The sequence below is a fragment of the Hydra viridissima genome, unplaced genomic scaffold, assembly GCF_058129835.1.
Source record: "Hydra viridissima isolate aposymbiotic clone 2 unplaced genomic scaffold, HvirCarnegie_v1 scaffold_9, whole genome shotgun sequence".
Lineage (NCBI taxonomy): Eukaryota > Metazoa > Cnidaria > Hydrozoa > Anthoathecata > Hydridae > Hydra > Hydra viridissima.
In genome coordinates this window covers 9,916,102-9,928,811 of record NW_028324308.1, presented here as the reverse complement: position 1 = coordinate 9,928,811, position 12,710 = coordinate 9,916,102, and positions in this window count along the sequence as shown.

The following is a 12,710-nucleotide window of genomic DNA, read 5'->3' as shown; positions in this document are numbered from 1 at the left end:
TTCTTAGAATTTGCTTGTAATGTCAATTCCGTGATTATTTCGTCAAATTGGAGCCTTTCACCGAGATTTCTTGGAGCCTTTGGACATATTCTGTTGTAACCTATCAGGCTGAGCACGAAAATGACAAAGACAATCAACAGAGAGGCTGGCAAGTACCGGATTTGGCGACAAAACCCCGTTTTTGGTTCAATTTCCATAGAAAACGTCGATATTTGGGCCTAATGTGGCCAAATTCGAGGCTTTCACCGACTCCCATTGGATCCCTTGGCCATATTTTGTTGTATCCTGTCAGGCTGAGCAAAAAAATGCCCAAGGGCATCAAGCAATTCAGTGGTAAGTACCGATTTTTGCGACAAATGCACAGAAATGCTTAGAATTTGCTTGTAATGTCAATTCTGTGATTATTTCGTCAAATTGGAGCCTTTCACCGAGATTTCTTGGAGCCTTTGGACATATTCTGTTGTAACCTATCAGGCTGAGCACGAAAATGACAAAGACAGTCAACAGAGAGGCTGGCAAGTACCGGATTTGGCGACAAAACCCCGTTTTTTGCTCAATTTCCATAGAAAACGTCGAAATTTGGGCCAAATGTGGCCAAATTCGAGGCTTTCACCAACTCCTCTTGGATCCCTTGGCCCTATTTTGTTGTATCCTGTCAGGCTGAGCACGAAAACGACAAAGACAGTCAACAGAGAGGCTGGCAAGTACCGGATTTGGCGACAAAACCCCGTTTTTGGCTCAATTTCCAAAGAAAACGTCAAAATTTGGGCCAAATGTGGGCAAATTCGAAGCTTTCACCGACTCCCATTGGATCCCTTGGCCATATTTTGTTGTATCCTGTCAGGCTGAGCAAAAAAATGCCCAAGGGGATCAAGCAATTTAGTGGTAAGTACCGATTTTTGCGACAAATGCACAGAAATGCTTAGAATTTGCTTGTAATGTCAATTCTGTGATTATTTCGTCAAATTGGAGCCTTTCACCGAGATTTCTTGGAGCCTTTGGACATATTCTGTTGTAACCTATCAGGCTGAGCACGAAAATGACAAAGACAATCAACAGAGAGGCTGGCAAGTACCGGATTTGGCGACAAAACCCCGTTTTTGGCTCAATTTCCATAGAAAACGTCGAAATTTGGGCCAAATGTGGCCAAATTCGAGGCTTTCACCGACTCCTCTTGGATCCCTTGGTCCTATTTTGTTGTATCCTGTCAGGCTGAGCACGAAAACGACAAAGACAGTCAACAGAGAGGCTGGCAAGTACCGGATTTGGCGACAAAACCCCGTTTTTGGCTCAATTTCCAAAGAAAACGTCAAAATTTGGGCCAAATGTGGCCAAATTCGAAGCTTTCACCGACTCCCATTGGATCCCTTGGCCATATTTTGTTGTATCCTGTCAGGCTGAGCAAAAAAATGCCCAAGGGGATCAAGCAATTTAGTGGTAAGTACCGATTTTTGCGACAAATGCACAGAAATGCTTAGAATTTGCTTGTAATGTCAATTCTGTGATTATTTCGTCAAATTGGAGCCTTTCACCGAGATTTCTTGGAGCCTTTGGACATATTCTGTTGTAACCTATCAGGCTGAGCACGAAAATGACAAAGACAATCAACAGAGAGGCTGGCAAGTACCGGATTTGGCGACAAAACCCCGTTTTTGGCTCAATTTCCAAAGAAAACGTCAAAATTTGGGCCAAATGTGGGCAAATTCGAAGCTTTAACCGACTCCCATTGAATCCCTTGGCCATATTTTGATGTATCCTGTCAGGCTGAGCAAATAAATGCCCAAGGGCATCAAGCAATTCAGTGGTAAGTACCGATTTTTGCGACAAATGCACAGAAATGCTTAGAATTTGCTTGTAATGTCAGTTCCGTGATTATTTCGTCAAATTGGAGCCTTTCACCGAGATTTCTTGGAGCCTTTGGACATATTCTGTTGTAACCTATCAGGCTGAGCACGAAAATGACAAAGACAATCAACAGAGAGGCTGGCAAGTACCGGATTTGGCGACAAAACCCCATTTTTGGCTCAATTTCCATAGAAAACGTCGAAATTTGGGCCAAATGTGGCCAAATTCGAGACTTTCACCGACTCCTCTTGGATCCCTTGGCCCTATTTTGTTGTATCCTGTCAGGCTGAGCACGAAAACGACAAAGACAGTCAACAGAGAGGCTGGCAAGTACCGGATTTGGCGACAAAACCCCGTTTTTGGCTCAATTTCCATAGAAAACGTCGAAATTTGGGCCAAATGTGGCCAAATTCGAAGCTTTCACCAACTCCCATTGGATCCCTTGGCCATATTTTGTTGTATCTTGTCAGGCTGAGCAAAAAAATGCCCAAGGGGATCAAGCAATTCAGTGGTAAGTACCGATTTTTGCGACAAATGCACAGAAATGCTTAGAATTTGCTTGTAATGTCAATTCTGTGATTATTTCGTCAAATTGGAGCCTTTCACCGAGATTTCTTGGAGCCTTTGGACATATTCTGTTGTAACCTATCAGGCTGAGCACGAAAATGACAAAGACAATCAACAGAGAGGCTGGCAAGTACTGGATTTGGCGACAAAACCCCGTTTTTGGTTCAATTTCCATAGAAAACGTCGAAATTTGGGCCTAATGTGGCCAAATTCGAGGCTTTCACCGACTCCCATTGGATCCCTTGGCCATATTTTGTTGTATCCTGTCAGGCTGAGCACGAAAACGACAAAGACAGTCAACAGAGAGGCTGGCAAGTACCGGATTTGGCGACAAAACCCCGTTTTTGGCTCAATTTCCAAAGAAAACGTCAAAATTTGGGCCAAATGTGGGCAAATTCGAAGCTTTCACCGACTCCCATTGGATCCCTTGGCCATATTTTGTTGTATCCTGTCAGGCTGAGCAAAAAAATGCCCAAGGGCATCAAGCAATTCAGTGGTAAGTACCGATTTTTGCGACAAATGCACAGAAATGCTTAGAATTTGCTTGTAATGTCAGTTCCGTTATTATTTCGTCAAAATGGAGTCTTTCACCGAGATTTCTTGGAGCCTTCGGACATATTCTGTTGTAACCTATCAAGCTGAGCACGAAAATGACAAAGACAATCAACAGAGAGGCTGGCAAGTACCGGATTTGGCTACAAAACCCCGTTTTTGGCTCAATTTCCATAGAAAACGTCGAAATTTGGGCCAAATGTGGCCAAATTCGATACTTTCACCGACTCCCATTGGATCCCTTGGCCATATTTTGTTGTATCCTGTCAGACTGAGCAAAAAAATGCCCAAGGGCATCAAGCAATTCAGTGGTAAGTACGGATTTTTGCGACAAATGCACAGAAATGATTAGAATTTGCTTGTAATGTCAATTCTGTGATTATTTCGTCAAATTGGAGCCTTTCACCAAGATTTCTTGGAGCCTTTGGACATATTCTGTTGTAACCTATCAGGCTGAGCACGAAAATGACAAAGACAGTCAACAGAGAGGCTTGCAAGTACCGGATTTGGCGACAAAACCCCGTTTTTGGCTCAATTTCCATAGAAAACGTCGAAATTTGGGCCAAATGTGGCCAAAATCGAGGCTTTCACCTTTTCCTCTTGCATCCCTTGGCCCTATTTTGTTGTATCCTGTGAGGCTGAGCACGAAAACGACAAAGACAGTCAACAGAGAGGCTGGCAAGTACCGGATTTGGCGACAAAACCCCGTTTTTGGCTCAATTTCCAAAGAAAACGTCGAATTTTGGGCCAAATGTGGCCAAATTCGAACCTTTCACCGACTCCCATTGGATCCCTTGGCCATATTTTGTTGTATCCTGTCAGGCTGAGCAAAAAAATACCCAAGGGCATCAAGCAATTCAGTGGTAAGTACCGATTTTTGCGACAAATGCACAGAAATGCTTAGAATTTGCTTGTAATGTCAATTCCGTGATTATTTCGTCAAATTGGAGCCTTTCACCGAGATTTCTTGGAGCCTTTGGACATATTCTGTTGTAACCTATCAGGCTGAGCACGAAAATGACAAAGACAATCAACAGAGAGGCTGGCAAGTACCGGATTTGGCGACAAAACCCCGTTTTTGGCTCAATTTCCATAGAAAACGTCGAAATTTGGACCAAATGTGGCCAAATTCGAGGCTTTCACCGACTCCTCTTGGATCCCTTGGCCCTATTTTGTTGTATCCTGTCAGGCTGAGCACGAAAACGACAAAGACAGTCAACAGAGAGGCTGGCAAGTACCGGATTTGGCGACAAAACCCCGTTTTTGGCACAATTTCCATAGAAAACGTCGAAATTTGGGCCAAATGTGGCCAAAATCGAGGCTTTCACCTTTTCCTCTTGCATCCCTTGGCCCTATTTTGTTGTATCCTGTGAGGCTGAGCACGAAAACGACAAAGACAGTCAACAGAGAGGCTGGCAAGTACCGGATTTGGCGACAAAACCCCGTTTTTGGCTCAATTTCCAAAGAAAACGTCAAAATTTGGGCCAAATGTGGGCAAATTCGAAGCTTTCACCGACTCCCATTGGATCCCTTGGCCATATTTTGTTGTATCCTGTCAGGCTGAGCAAAAAAATACCCAAGGGGATCAAGCAATTCAGTGGTAAGTACCGATTTTTGCGACAAATGCACAGAAATGCTTAGAATTTGCTTGTAATGTCAGTTCCGTGATTATTTCGTCAAATTGGAGCCTTTCACCGAGATTTCTTGGAGCCTTTGGACATATTCTGTTGTAACCTATCAGGCTGAGCACGAAAATGACAAAGACAATCAACAGAGAGGCTGGCAAGTACCGGATTTGGCGACAAAACCCCGTTTTTGGCTCAATTTCCATAGAAAACGTCGAAATTTGGGCCAAATGTGGCCAAATTCGAGGCTTTCACCGACTCCCATTGGATCCCTTGGCCCTATTTTGTTGTATCCTGTCAGGCTGAGCACGAAAACGACAAAGACAGTCAACAGAGAGGCTGGCAAGTACCGGATTTGGCGACAAAACCCCGTTTTTGGCTCAATTTCCAAAGAAAACGTCAAAATTTGGGCCAAATGTGGCCAAATTCGAAGCTTTCACCGACTCCCATTGGATCCCTTGGCCATATTTTGTTGTATCCTGTCAGGCTGAGCAAAAAAATGCCCAAGGGGATCAAGCAATTCAGTGGTAAGTACCGATTTTTGCGACAAATGCACAGAAATGCTTAGAATTTGCTTGTAATGTCAATTCTGTGATTATTTCGTCAAATTGGAGCCTTTCACCGAGATTTCTTGGAGCCTTTGGACATATTCTGTTGTAACCTATCAGGCTGAGCACGAAAATGACAAAGACAATCAACAGAGAGGCTGGCAAGTACCGGATTTGGCGACAAAACCCCGTTTTTTCCTCAATTTCCATAGAAAACGTCGAAATTTGGGCCAAATGTGGCCAAATTCGAGGCTTTCACCGACTCCTCTTGGATCCCTTGGCCCTATTTTGTTGTATCCTGTCAGGCTGAGCACGAAAACGACAAAGACAGTCAACAGAGAGGCTGGCAAGTACCGGATTTGGCGACAAAACCCCGTTTTTGGCTCAATTTCCATAGAAAACGTCGAAATTTGGGCCAAATGTGGCCAAATTCGAAGCTTTCACCGACTCCCATTGGATCCCTTGGCCATATTTTGTTGTATCCTGTCAGGCTGAGCAAAAAAATGCCCAAGGGGATCAAGCAATTCAGTGGTAAGTACCGATTTTTGCGACAAATGCACAGAAATGCTTAGAATTTGCTTGTAATGTCAATTCTGTGATTATTTCGTCAAATTGGAGCCTTTCACCGAGATTTCTCGGAGCCTTTGGACATATTCTGTTGTAACCTATCAGGCTGAGCACGAAAATGACAAAGACAAACAACAGAGAGGCTGGCAAGTACCGGATTTGGCGACAAAACCCCGTTTTTGGCTCAATTTCCATAGAAAACGTCGAAATTTGGGCCAAATGTGGCCAAATTCGAGGCTTTCACCGACTCCTCTTGGATCCCTTGGCCCTATTTTGTTGTATCCTGTCAGGCTGAGCACGAAAACGACAAAGACAGTCAACAGAGAGGCTGGCAAGTACCGGATTTGGCGACAAAACCCCGTTTTTGGCTCAATTTCCATAGAAAACGTCGAAATTTTGGCCAAATGTGGCCAAATTCGAGAATTTCACCGACTCCCATTGGATCCCTTGGCCATATTTTGTTGTATCGTGTCAAGCTGAGCAAAAAAATGCTCAAGGGCATCAAGCAATTCAGTGGTAAGTACCGATTTTTGCGACAAATGCACAGAAATGCTTAGAATTTGCTTGTAATGTCAATTCTGTGATTATTTCGTCAAATTGGAGTCTTTCACCGAGATTTCTTGGAGACTTTGGACATATTCTGTTGTAACCTATCAGGCTGAGCACGAAAATGACAAAGACAATCAACAGAGAGGCTGGCAAGTACCGGATTCGGCGACAAAACCCCGTTTTTTGGTCAATTTCCATAGAAAACGTCGAAATTTGGGCCAAATGTGGCCAAATTCGAGGCTTTCACCGACTCCCATTGGATCCCTTGGCCATATTTTGTTGTATCCTGTCAGGCTGAGCAAAAAAATGCCCAAGGGGATCAAGCAATTCAGTGGTAAGTACCGATTTTTGCGACAAATGCACAGAAATGCTTAGAATTTGCTTGTAATGTCAATTCTGTGATTATTTCGTCAAATTGGAGCCTTTCACCAAGATTTCTTGGAGCCTTTGGCCCTATTTTGTTGTATCCTGTCAGGCTGAGCACGAAAACGACAAAGACAGTCAACAGAGAGGCTGGCAAGTACCGGATTTGGCGACAAAACCCCGTTTTTGGCACAATTTCCATAGAAAACGTCGAAATTTGGGCCAAAGGTGGCCAAATTCGAGGCTTTCACCGACTCCTCTTGCATCTTTTGGCCCTATTTTGTTGTATCCTGTGAGGCTGAGCACGAAAACGACAAAGACAGTCAACAGAGAGGCTGGCAAGTACCGGATTTGGCGACAAAACCCCGTTTTTGGCTCAATTTCCAAAGAAAACGTCAAAATTTTGGCCAAATGTGGGCAAATTCGAAGCTTTCACCGACTCCCATTGGATCCCTTGGCCCTATTTTGTTGTATCCTGTCAGGCTGAGCAAAAAAATGCCCAAGGGGATCAAGCAATTCAGTGGTAAGTACCGATTTTTGCGACAAATGCACAGAAATGCTTAGAATTTGCTTGTAATGTCAGTTCCGTGATTATTTCGTCAAATTGGAGCCTTTCACCGAGATTTCTTGGAGCCTTTGGACATATTCTGTTGTAACCTATCAGGCTGAGCACGAAAATGACAAAGACAATCAACAGAGAGGCTGGCAAGTACCGGATTTGGCGACAAAACCCCGTTTTTGGCTCAATTTCCATAGAAAACGTCGAAATTTGGGCCAAATGTGGCCAAATTCGAGGCTTTCACCGACTCCCATTGGATCCCTTGGCCATATTTTGTAGTATCCTGTCAGACTGAGCAAAAAAATGCCCAAGGGCATCAAGCAATTCAGTGGTAAGTACGGATTTTTGCGACAAATGCACAGAAATGATTAGAATTTGCTTGTAATGTCAATTCTGTGATTATTTCGTCAAATTGGAGCCTTTCACCAAGATTTCTTGGAGCCTTTGGACATATTCTGTTGTAACCTATCAGGCTGAGCACGAAAATGACAAAGACAGTCAACAGAGAGGCTGGCAAGTACCGGATTTGGCGACAAAACCCCGTTTTTGGCTCAATTTCCATAGAAAACGTCGAAATTTGGGCCAAATGTGGCCAAATTCGAGGATTTCACCGACTCCCATTGGATCCCTTGGCCATATTTTGTTGTATCGTGTCAAGCTGAGCAAAAAAATGCTCAAGGGCATCAAGCAATTCAGTGGTAAGTACGGATTTTTGCGACAATTGCACAGAAATGCTTAGAATTTGCTTGTAATGTCAATTCTGTGATTATTTCGTCAAATTGGAGTCTTTCACCGAGATTTCTTGGAGACTTTGGACATATTCTGTTGTAACCTATCAGGCTGAGCACGAAAATGACAAAGACAGTCAACAGAGAGGCTGGCAAGTACCGGATTTGGCGACAAAACCCCGTTTTTTGCTCAATTTCCATAGAAAACGTCGAAATTTGGGCCAAATGTGGCCAAATTCGAGGCTTTCACCAACTCCTCTTGGATCCCTTGGCCCTATTTTGTTGTATCCTGTCAGGCTGAGCACGAAAACGACAAAGACAGTCAACAGAGAGGCTGGCAAATACCGGATTTGGCGACAAAACCCCGTTTTTGGCTCAATTTCCATAGAAAACGTCGAAATTTGGGCCAAATGTGGCCAAATTCGAGGCTTTCACCGACTCCCATTGGATCCCTTGGCCATATTTTGTTGTATCGTGTCAAGCTGAGCAAAAAAATGCTCAAGGGCATCAAGCAATTCAGTGGTAAGTACCGATTTTTGCGACAAATGCACAGAAATGCTTAGAATTTGCTTGTAATGTCAATTCTGTGATTATTTCGTCAAATTGGAGTCTTTCACCGAGATTTCTTGGAGACTTTGGACATATTCTGTTGTAACCTATCAGGCTGAGCACGAAAATGACAAAGACAATCAACAGAGAGGCTGCCAAGTACCGGATTTGGCGACAAAACCCCGTTTTTGGCTCAATTTCCATAGAAAACGTCGAAATTTGGGCCAAATGTGGCCAAATTCGAGGCTTTCACCGACTCCTCTTGGATCCCTTGGCCCTATTTTGTTGTATCCTGTCAGGCTGAGCACGAAAACGACAAAGACAGTCAACAGAGAGGCTGGCAAGTACCGGATTTGGCGACAAAACCCCGTTTTTGGCACAATTTCCATAGAAAACGTCGAAATTTGGGCCAAATGTGGCCAAAATCGAGGCTTTCACCTTTTCCTCTTGCATCCCTTGGCCCTATTTTGTTGTATCCTGTGAGGCTGAGCACGAAAACGACAAAGACAGTCAACAGAGAGGCTGGCAAGTACCGGATTTGGCGACAAAAGCCCGTTTTTGGCTCAATTTCCATAGAAAACGTCGAATTTTGGGCCAAATGTGGGCAAATTCGAAGCTTTCACCAACTCCCATTGGATCCCTTGGCCATATTTTGTTGTATCCTGTCAGGCTGAGCAAAAAAATACCCAAGGGCATCAAGCAATTCAGTGGTAAGTACCGATTTTTGCGACAAATGCACAGAAATGCTTAGAATTTGCTTGTAATGTCAATTCCGTGATTATTTCGTCAAATTGGAGCCTTTCACCGAGATTTCTTGGAGCCTTTGGACATATTCTGTTGTAACCTATCACGCTGAGCACGAAAATGACAAAGACAATCAACAGAGAGGCTGGTAAGTACCGGATTCGGCGACAAAACCCCGTTTTTTGGTCAATTTCCATAGAAAACGTCGAAATTTGGGCCAAATGTGGCCAAATTCGAGGCTTTCACCGACTCCCATTGGATCCCTTGGCCATATTTTGTTGTATCCTGTCAGGCTGAGCAAAAAAATGCCCAAGGGGATCTAGCAATTCAGTGGTAAGTACCGATTTTTGCGACAAATGCACAGAAATGCTTAGAATTTGCTTGTAATGTCAATTCTGTGATTATTTCGTCAAATTGGAGCCTTTCACCGAGATTTCTTGGAGCCTTTGGACATATTCTGTTGTAACCTATCAGGCTGAGCACGAAAATGACAAAGACAATCAACAGAGAGGCTGGCAAGTACCGGATTTGGCGACAAAACCCCGTTTTTGGCTCAATTTCCATAGAAAACGTCGAAATTTGGGCCAAATGTGGCCAAATTCGAGGCTTTCACCGACTCCTCTTGGATCCCTTGGCCCTATTTTGTTGTATCCTGTCAAGCTGAGCACGAAAACGACAAAGACAGTCAACAGAGAGGCTGGCAAGTACCGGATTTGGCGACAAAACCCCGTTTTTGGCTCAATTTCCATAGAAAACGTCGAAATTTGGGCCAAATGTGGCCAAATTCGAAGCTTTCACCGACTCCCATTGGATCCCTTGGCCATATTTTGTTGTATCCTGTCAGGCTGAGCAAAAAAATGCCCAAGGGCATCAAGTAATTCAGTGGTAAGTACCGATTTTTGCGACAAATGCACAGAAATTCTTAGAATTTGCTTGTAATGTCAATTCTGTGATTATTTCGTCAAATTGGAGCCTTTCACCGAGATTTCTTGGAGCCTTTGGACATATTCTGTTGTAACCTATCAGGCTGAGCACGAAAATGACAAAGACAATCAACAGAGAGGCTGGCAAGTACCGGATTTGGCGACAAAACCCCGTTTTTGGCTCAATTTCCATAGAAAACGTCGAAATTTGGGCCTAATGTGGCCAAATTCGAGGCTTTCACCGACTCCCATTGGATCCCTTGGCCATATTTTGTTGTATCCTGTCAGGCTGAGCAAAAAAATGCCCAAGGGCATCAAGCAATTCAGTGGTAAGTACCGATTTTTGCGACAAATGCACAGAAATGCTTAGAATTTGCTTGTAATGTCAATTCTGTGATTATTTCGTCAAATTGGAGCCTTTCACCAAGATTTCTTGGAGCCTTTGGACATATTCTGTTGTAACCTATCAGGCTGAGCACGAAAATGACAAAGACAGTCAACAGAGAGGCTGGCAAGTACCGGATTTGGCGACAAAACCCCGTTTTTTGCTCAATTTCCATAGAAAACGTCGAAATTTGGGCCAAATGTGGCCAAATTCGATGCTTTCACCAACTCCTCTTGGATCCCTTGGCCCTATTTTGTTGTATCCTGTCAGGCTGAGCACGAAAACGACAAAGACAGTCAACAGAGAGGCTGGCATGTAACGGATTTGGCGACAAAACCCCGTTTTTGGCTCAATTTCCAAAGAAAACGTCAAAATTTGGGCCAAATGTGGGCAAATTCGAAGCTTTCACCGACTCCCATTGGATCCCTTGGCCATATTTTGTTGTATCCTGTCAGGTTGAGCAAAAAAATGCCCAAGGGGATCAAGCAATTCAGTGGAAAGTACCGATTTTTGCGACAAATGCACAGAAATTCTTAGAATTTGCTTGTAATGTCAATTCTGTGATTATTTCGTCAAATTGGAGCCTTTCACCGAGATTTCTTGGACCCTTTGGACATATTCTGTTGTAACCTATCAGGCTGAGCACGAAAATGACAAAGACAATCAACAGAGAGGCTGGCAAGTACCGGATTTGGCGACAAAACCCCGTTTTTGGCTCAATTTCCATAGAAAACGTCGAAATTTGGGCCAAATGTGGCCAAATTCGAGGCTTTCACCGACTCCTCTTGGATCCCTTGGCCGTATTTTGTTGTATCCTGTCAGGCTGAGCACGAAAACGACGAAGACAGTCAACAGAGAGGCTGGCAAGTACCGGATTTGGCGACAAAACCCCGTTTTTGGCTCAATTTCCATAGAAAACGTCGAAATTTGGGCCAAATGTGGCCAAATTCGAAGCTTTCACCGACTCCCATTGGATCCCTTGGCCATATTTTGATGTATCCTGTCAGGCTGAGCAAAAAAATGCCCAAGGGCATCAAGCAATTCAGTGGTAAGTACCGATTTTTGCGACAAATGCACAGAAATGATTAGAATTTGCTTGTAATGTCAGTTCCGTGATTATTTCGTCAAATTGGAGCCTTTCACCGAGATTTCTTGGAGCCTTCGGACATATTCTGTTGTAACCTATCAGGCTGAGCACGAAAATGACAAAGACAATCAACAGAGAGGCTGGCAAGTACCGGATTTGGCGACAAAACCCCGTTTTTGGTTCAATTTCCATAGAAAACGTCGAAATTTGGGCCAAATGTGGCCAAATTCGAAGCTTTCACCGACTCCCATTGGATCCCTTGGCCATATATTGTTGTATCTTGTTAGGCTGAGCAAAAAAATGCCCAAGGGCATCAAGCAATTCAGTGGTAAGTACCGATTTTTGCGACAAATGCACAGAAATGATTAGAATTTGCTTGTAATGTCAATTCTGTGATTATTTCGTCAAATTGGAGCCTTTCACCAAGATTTCTTGGAGCCTTTGGACATATTCTGTTGTAACCTATCAGGCTGAGCACGAAAATGACAAAGACAGTCAACAGAGAGGCTGGCAAGTACCGGATTTGGCGACAAAACCCCGTTTTTGGCTCAATTTCCATAGAAAACGTCGAAATTTGGGCCAAATGTGGCCAAATTCGAGGATTTCACCGACTCCCATTGGATCCCTTGGCCATATTTTGTTGTATCGTGTCAAGCTGAGCAAAAAAATGCTCAAGGGCATCAAGCAATTCAGTGGTAAGTACCGATTTTTGCGACAAATGCACAGAAATGCTTAGAATTTGCTTGTAATGTCAATTCTGTGATTATTTCGTCAAATTGGAGTCTTTCACCGAGATTTCTTGGAGACTTTGGACATATTCTGTTGTAACCTATCAGGCTGAGCACGAAAATGACAAAGACAATCAACAGAGAGGCTGGCAAGTACCGGATTTGGCGACAAAACCCCGTTTTTGGCTCAATTTCCATAGAAAACGTCGAAATTTGGGCCAAATGTGGCCAAATTCGAGACTTTCACCGACTCCTCTTGGATACCTTGGCCCTATTTTGTTGTATCCTGTCAGGCTGAGCACGAAAACGACAAAGACAGTCAACAGAGAGGCTGGCAAGTACCGGATTTGGCGACAAAACCCCGTTTTTGGCACAATTTCCATAGAAAACG